Source organism: Oryctolagus cuniculus, chromosome 1, assembly GCF_051225735.1.
Source record: "Oryctolagus cuniculus isolate XC-2025 breed Fujian yellow rabbit chromosome 1, ASM5122573v1, whole genome shotgun sequence".
NCBI classification, from domain to species: Eukaryota; Metazoa; Chordata; class Mammalia; order Lagomorpha; family Leporidae; genus Oryctolagus; species Oryctolagus cuniculus.
Window position 1 is genome coordinate 104,443,378 of NC_142867.1, and position 8,574 is coordinate 104,451,951.

Sequence of the window (8,574 nt, forward strand, 5' to 3'; positions counted from 1 at the left end):
GCCCGAACAAAAAAGCAGTAGAGATGAAGCATTTTATATAGCATTGGAATGGAACCTAAAGCAGAGGTTTTATTTTAATCTCAAGAATGTCATGGCTCTCAGAAGGCTCTGGTCACAGGCATGTTGAGTCACTGTTCAACAGGAATGTTGGAAAACAGGGTGAAAGTAGGATGCTGCAGCTACACGGTGAAAGGAGTCGGTTCTTTCCCCCTGGGCAGCGCTGGTCCTCGGTTGGCTCAAGTTTAAGAATGAATGTCTTCTAGTCCTGTTCGGGGCACCGGATTCTGTCCCGGTTGCCCCTCTTCCAGGCCAGCTCTCTGCTGTGGCCAGGGAGTGCAGTGAAGGGTGGCCCAAGTGCTTGGGCCCTGCACCCACACGGGAGACCAGGAGAAGCACCTGGCTTCTGGCTTCGGATCAGCGCGATGTGCCGGCCGCAGCACGCCGGCCGTGGCGGCCATTGGAGGGTGAACCAACGGCAAAGGAAGACCTTTCTCTCTGTCTCTCTCTCTCACTGTCCACTCTGCCTGTCAAAAAAACAAAACAAACAAACAAAAAAAGAATGTCTGTGCTGTGCTAGGTTCCCCCCAGGCTGCCCGAGGTTGATGCTTCATCATTCCTCCTATTCCTACAGGCATTCTCTTCTAGTCTCCCTGGGGGGCTACTCTCCTGTTCCTCCATGGTGTACCCACACCTTGAGCCTGTGAGACCTCAGAGCCAGCACCTAGTGCCACTCGAGGTGATGACCAGCAAAGCCCCTGCTGTGATCATGCTACGGACTCAGGTCCTGGATGTAGTCATCTGTGGGCTTGGAGAAAGTTGATGCAGCCCTGTCTGCCTTTAGTCTCCTCCTCTGTTGAAGATGGGGGTATTAACATGCATTTCCTTGGGTGGTTGTGAAGGCTAAGTGAGATAATGCAAGTTAAGTATGTAGTACACAGCAAGCACTTAATAAGTGGTAGTTAACAATGACGATGACGGATGGTAATCCACATTTATTAATTTGTGATAGTGGGAAAGGAGGTCTATCCGCTTCTCCCCTTTCTTGCAGAAAGCAGATAGTCACCTTCAAGTCAGTTCCTAAGCTTTGTTGTCTAATCCATTGTTCTTCACTTGTGCTCTTTGGTCTGGGTGGACAGAGCACTTTGAATGAGACAGAGTCTTGGAATGTTTATCAAGATCTTACTCTTCCTCTGCTCAGTTTCTCCGGCAGTGTGACACAGTGCCCTCTGCTGATGTCCATGCCCTGCTGTCATCCAGGAAGGACCTAGGCTTTTCATGGCTTGGAGCTTTGCTGCCTTATCTCAGGAGGCAGGGAGGTTTTTGGGAAAATACCTGACTTCAGCATGAAAAGAAAGTGGATTCAAACCCAAGCTCTGCCACCTCCTATTGCATGGTTTTATGTACACTTAGTATTTTTAGGCAAGATATTTCGTCTCCCCGAGCCTCAGTTTCCTCTTCTGTAAATAGAAATAATGGTAATTTGCCCAACAGCATTATTGTGAGGATTACATGAGATGAGAGATATGCTACTCAGCATATAGTAGGAGCCCTGATCAATGTTAATTTTCTTTTCTTGGTTAAAAACAAGAGAGTTTTTGAGACAATTAAAGTGGGCCCTTCATATCTGTGAACCTCACAGTTATGGATCAACTGACTTCCAATCCAAAATATTTGGGGGAAAAATGCATCTGCAATGAACATGTATGGACTTTTTCTCTTGCCACCATTCCCTAAATGATACTGTGTAAATGCTGTTTTATCTAATGCTTTCATTCTGTGAGGTGCTACGAGTAATCTAGAGATGATTTAAAGTATACAGGAGGATTTGCATGGATGGATACAGGAGGATGTATACAGGAGGATGTATATGCAAATACCATGCCATTTTATATAAGGGATTTGAACTTTCATGGGTTTTGGTATCTGCCGGAGTCTTGGATCCAATCCCTTATGGATACCAAGGGATGATTGTAGACTGAGAAGTCAGATTTTTCTTGTTTCTGTGTTGGAAAAGAGTAGTTAAGAGTGGCGGGTGGAATGTAGGATATGAAAGAGGTATCAGTACAGAGTCAACTCATCATGATGCTAAAAGCAGCCTCTGGAGGAGGAAGACTACAGGGAAGCTTTGGAATTGGGTTGGGGGTTCCCATCCCGCCGTGTGCCCCCAGGGCTGTGTGCCCCTGAGGCAGCTCCCCTCCTGGTTTAGGGGTTTGGTTGTGTGCATTCCCACCCACACCTTCCCTGATGGGTCTTTCCTTCCAAGATCCTGCCCTGCAGCCTTCAGCGCTGCCTCCCACCTGATCCCTGCTCAGAAGGTTCCAAAGGGCTGAGTCATTCGTGCAGCCACACATTTTAATTTGGGGTTGGAACCAGGTGGAGGCCCTGGAGGAGCTCCTGACACCTGCCACTTTCAGGGAGGCAGTTAGAGGCCTACAGGGAGCAAGTTTGGACGCTGGCCTATTACTTTTCCCATTTAAGACTGTCAGGCAGTTACATTTATTGTCTGTCATGCAGAAAGTACTGCACTGGATGCTGTGGGGAGGGCCTGCCTTGTCTGCCTTGCTAGCGGGCTTATAGACCAGCGGGAAGTCAGCCCTCACACCAGACAAGACGTAACAGAATTCACGTCACTGGGAGTGTGCTTGTATGGACTTGTTCCGTACAGGAAGAGGAAACAGAGTGGAGCTGGGACTGGAGGAACTGTTTAGAGTTGGATGAGGCTTTTCCGGACAGCTTTTCCAGGGAAAGTTAATTTGGAGCCACTCAGGGACAGAGAGTGCCGGAGAGAAGGTCCAGGGCATTGCAGAAGGCACAAAGGCATTTGTGAAGATGCAGAAGCAGAACCTGTACAGGAGAGGGTAAGCCCACTGAGGTGATGGGATGAGGTCAGTCAAGACAAGAAAGATGATGTCTGTGAATTTAAGTTGGAGGAGAGTTTCAGGCTGGGTGGGGAGCTATGGTGTTCCGTGGCAGGAGTTCAGAACATTCGTGTACATCCTCAGCACACATCCTCCTTCACATATTGGGGTGCTTGAGGTGAGTAGTGAATTACTTCAGACTCTTTGATTGCAAGCAACAGGAACCAGATTGAGATAGCTCAGAGCACAATCCTACAAGGATAAGAGACTTTTGAAGTTATTTGCATGGCAAATTCAGTTTTTTTTTCCCCTGAGATTTCACCCTAAAGCCATCCTTGTGGCCCAGTAGGGGCTAGGGCCCACGGGAAGGGCCGGGATGAGTCACAAAGCCACCAGTCTTCTCTCCTTCTCATCTCTCCTTTCTGTGTCTGCATTCCTCTGTAGCCTCCTTCCTTTGCACCTCGGAGCACAGGGTGAGCATAGAGCCATCTTCCAGAGACTAACTCAGACGGAGTTAGAATGTCCTCATTCCTAGTTCCAAACACTGGGAGAGGAAATCTGGCTGGCGGAAGCAGATGAACATTCCTAATCCAGGAAACTGTAACCAGGGGAGTGTGCCAACTGCTGGTTTCTAGGCTTGTGAGTGAGATGGGTGGGGCCCCCAGAAGTGCCGTGGGAGGGGCTTACAAGGGAAAGGATAAGGGGTTGGGCTGCCGCTGTGAAGGTAGCCTGTGCAGTAAGGGAAAGGCCTCCAGTTTTACCTCTAAGCAGCTGTGTGCTCTTGGGTCCATTACTTCCTCTCCGAGCCTATGTTTCTTCATCTGCCACAAGACGGATAGAACTCTCAGGCTCCTCCCAGTGTTGCAGGTGTATTTCTGTTCCTCACATGTGAGATGATGAGAGCTGGCTTGGGGTGAAGACAGTGGGTGGGAGAGGAACATCGTGGACACGGTACCACTGAGTCCAGCAGAGAAGAGAGAAGGACAGTGAATTCATTTAACTCGTGGATGTTAGAGCAAAGGTGACCCACAGGTACAGAGGGTGAGAAGGGCCTGGTCCCCAAGCCATGGGGTGGCAGATTTGTGGTCTTCAAGGCTCTCTGCACCCTGGCCCCTAAAGAGCCATCTTGACCCCTGGACCTGCAGTGTTCACAGTGTGCCAGCCAAGAGGTTCTGGCACTCAGGTGTTGGCGGGGTCAGAGTCACTGCCATTCTCAGAGGGACTGAAACGTGCTGGATGCTCCTGTGTCTGTCACCTCCTGACTCCCTCAGCTTGCCTTGCTGCCCAAGTGCCCAGAAGGTTCTGAGGAGCCTCCCAGAGCCTGTAACGTTTGAAGAACTTGTTAGGTCAGCTTCTCATCTGCATCTAGGTGAACTTGACCTCACTGACCTTTCGCAAGTGTGGTTTCAAAAACACAGCCCCCCTCTTGCTCAAATTCCCTCTTGCTAAGACATCCCTGCATTCAATAGGATCGGCCTGCAGGCCTCCCACCCCTGGCTGGTAGAGCTGCCACAGGCTGCTCTTCCTAACGTGCTTTCTGGGCTGGGCTGGAGGTCCTGGGCATCCCTTGTCCTAGGGTGAGCCTGGAGAGGAGGCCGAGGGGTTTAAGCTCCCCGAGTCAGACTTGCCCCTTTGTGTCTCCCCACGCAGGCTGGGAGGGATTCTGCACGGAGGCTGGGGTGGGCATCCGCTGATTGGCGGTAGCGTCAGGCAGATGTCTGCCCACGGCAAGGTGAACAGTCCTGCCAGCCAAACACACTTGGGCTGCTTTTTTGGCCTGTGTTCAAGGTCAGCCTGGGCTGGTAATTGGCAGGAGAGCCCCGTGGGTTTCCTCACTGAAAATGCAACAAGCCTCTGCTATGGAGATGGCGGGAGGTATCTGAGTTCCTGTTGGGGACGGATGCCTGCTGGATGAGCCAGCTCAGGGACTCAGAGTTGGAGGAGGAGGCCTTCTTGGGGACTGCAAGCTTGAGCCCGTGGCTAAGTGGGTGGCCGGGGTGAAATGCCCCCCAGCCCAGAGCACATTCATGTGAGGTCACGGACACAGGGACTTCTCAAAAACACCCCTGTTCCCGCCAGTCCTCGTGTTTATCCACACACGGGATTGATTTCCTAATGAAATCCTCCTACTACATGATTTAGGTTCATTTATATAAATTATACAGTGATTTATTTAATGACCTACTTGGAGCACCATGAATTCTACAGCATCCATGTCATTTATTATTTAAACCCCACATAAATCATGCAAGATGAGGAGACAGAGTTGTGTGTAAGGATCACAGGCTTAGTTCAGATCGCCTCGCGGAAGCCCTAAGTGCGCTTTGTGTTGAGTCTGGAAACCCATCAGACACATGAGGACGCCTGCTGCTTTTTGGGGGAGGGGACCAGCAACGTGTGTTGCTTTGCTTGCACAGGGAGATCCTATATGTGATTTGCTGCTGCTTAGCTCTCGGACTGCACAAGCTGACCTGCTGCGGAGGGAGCCCACAGGCTCTGTGTGGCCAGAGCCCATGCATTCTGTTCTTTGACATTTCTGAACTTCGAGAGGTGAGCAATGTTTTATGCAGAGGTGACGGATTAGGCCCTCAGGCTCTTGGCCAAGCCCAGCATCTTTGCTTAACAAATGTCTTTGGTGCAAAACCACCAGCCCCTTCATCTTCCTTAGTTGGTCAACTCCTTCTCCAGACAGAAATGGGGAAAGGAAACTTAACGGTGATTTATAAGGAGGCCATGCTTCTCCACCCTCCCTAAATCTGGGAACAGCATGCATACGACCTGGAAGGAGCAGATGCAGGATCCCTGTTGGTGTAGTAGTTCCTTCACTCACTCACTCACTCACTCATCCATTGAACAAGCGGTCATTGAGTTCTCCCGAAGTTCCCGGTCCTATGTGTGAGTGTGTGTCGGCATGGTGAGGGGAATAGAAACAATGAGCTACTATGCGTAGTGGTCAAGGCGATCTTGAAGTCAGCCAGAAATGGAGTCAGCCAGTTCTGGAATCAGGCAGTTTCCCCATCTTGCAGCTCAGTGGCTTTGGGAAAGTTTTCATCATCCTGCCTGAGCCTTAGGTTCCCCAGCTGTGAAATGGGGATAATAGCCTGCATGTCAGAGGCCGTCATGGAGAAATAGGTGAGATACTGCATTTGAGGTGTTAAGAAGGGAACTTGGCATATAATAAATGCACAAAGAATTAGGTATCATTTGACATGAATTCTGCCCTCACAAATCATAAAATATAGAAGGCAATGTAAAAAGCTATCTAAATCATGGTGACATAAGGTATAAAAATATATGCCATTAAGAAAGAGGCAAGCAGAGTCTGTACCAAGCTTTTCATTTTTTATTATTTGAATATTTTGTAGTAAGTCAAATATATACGTGGTGCAAAATTCAAAAGGCATAAAAGTAAATAATAAAAAAGTCTGTCTCCTGCGTCTCACTGTGTCAGCTGGATAGTACCCCTCCCAGATGCAGAGAATCCTGCACATTAAACCTAAATCCACAGAGGGACTTTGAAAAGGTCATGGAAAATGGAAATAAAAGATAAGTTCACTAGAGCATAAAATTTTGAAATCCATGCTTAGTTTTTCCACGATACGCATTTCCCATCCAGTGTTCGAAGACTTCTCCTAAGTGTGAATTTTTGCTTCTTTTTTTTTTTTTTTTTTTGGCATCAAAATAAACCTGTCTTTTAATTCCATTTTCCATAGACTTTCTCAAATTCCCTTGTATATGTGTTTTTTTCTTTCGGCAAAAAACCTCGGCACAGCACCACCGTCTGGGCCATTCTTCTTTTTATGACTTTGCGATGAATGTTGGAGGCCATTGCATGTCTGGGCTCACACAGATCTGCTCCACACTATTCTGTTGCATGGGAAGACATTGTTGAGCGAACTAGTTTGGCATTGGTGGACTTTTAGGTTGCTTCCAATATTTTGCTATTAAAAAATGCTGTGATGAATAGTCCTTCCTGTTGAAGTATTTATTGAGATTCTGCAACTAGATGGTAGAATTGCTGGGTCAAAGAGTGTATGTATTTTTAGTCTCTATAATAGTTTCCAAGCTGCTTCCAAGAGCCCATCCCACCTCCTCTCCCACCAGCAGTGGGATCAGAGTAACTGCCTCTCGCATTCGTGTCGACAAAATGTGCTCCCAAACTTTTGGCCTTTTCATCTTAGGAGTTATTCCTATTTTTTTTATATGAGATCTCTTTATTCTCTATGGAGGAGCTGTTTTTTTTTCCCCTCATGGACTGGAAGGTGTTCCGTATATTGTGTATGTCACTTGTACCATGTCTACAGTTGCTATTAGACTCATGCAAAATGGGTTCTTGCCTGATCCCTCTGTGGCCTCCTATGGATGTCCACTTGACCACAGTGGGAGTCTGTGAAGTCAGTGGACTGCTTGCTCTTCCAGACGACTCTGAGCGTACCCAGGACCCTGTAGTTTCCAGCCCAAACAGCCCTGGTTTCATGACCAAGCCTCTTTCCTCAGTTCCTCCTCTAGAGAGAGGTCGGTGCTGCTGGCGCACACACCCCAGGGCCCACTGGCAGGCGTGTGTGTGTGTGTGTGTGTAGGGTGAGCACTTGCAGGCTGGGTTACACATGAGCATGTGTGCAAGGCCCTTCGTGGGTTGAGAAGATGGCAACAGGGGAAGCCTTTGTCCAGGCTGTGCTGTGGAACTCTGAGGCATCCAAGAGTTCTGAAGTCCAATAGATTTGTCAGGGTCAGAGGATAAAGCATATTTTGGTGGTTTATTAGCTTGATTTATAACTTTTGGATACTATGACATATGCTTTTATGGGCCTCCATTTGTAACTTGCCCTGGGCCCTGCAAGGCGTCAAGGTAGGCCTGACTACTGCCCCAGAGGCAGCAGGGCAGGGTGTCTTATTCTTACTTTACAGATTGGGCAACCAAGGCCCAGGGTGGGTCAGTGATTTGCCCCAGGTCAGCCTGCTTCATCCCTTTTCTAGTCCCTGTGCTGGCGGTGTGAAGGTTCCTCGAAAACTGTTTAAACATTCAGCTTTCTGTTTCATAATCCAATCAGATAGTGATCAAATCTCAAGCAAGGGTGAGTAAATGTAGTTTCAGATGCAGGACTCAGACCCGATTTCACACCAGGCTGGAGCCGGCTGTCTCCGGGTTCAGCCCCTCCTTCTCAGCGGAGGTCTCCCTCCCTGACTTTCCACCGTGTGATCATCTGGAAGCGCACGCACCAGAGAGCTGGAATGACGCCATTAAAAATATTTACATTGGTGTGGAGTTGTTTGCGTCTTAGCCTGTGTGCTACGCTAATAGCACAGTGGCAAATATGACCTTTCCCCCACGGAATTATAGCAGTCATAAGACACTTTAAGGGGCCGGCGCCGCGGCTCACTAGGCTAATCCTCCACCTTGCGGTGCCAGCACACCGGGTTCTAGTCCCAGTCGGGGCGCCGGATTCTGTCCCGGTTGCCCTTCTTCCAGGCCAGCTCTCTGCTGTGGCCAGGGAGTGCAGTGGAGGATGGCCCAAGTGCTTGGGCCCTGCACCCCATGGGAGACCAGGAGAAGTACCTGGCTCCTGCCTTCGGATCAGCGTGGTGCACCGACCGCAGTGCGCCGGCTGCGGCGGCCATTGGAGGGTGAAGCAATGGCAAAGGAAGACCTTCCTCTCTGCTCTCTCTCTCTCACTGTCCACTCTGCCTGTCCAAAAAAAAAAAAAAAAAAAAAAAA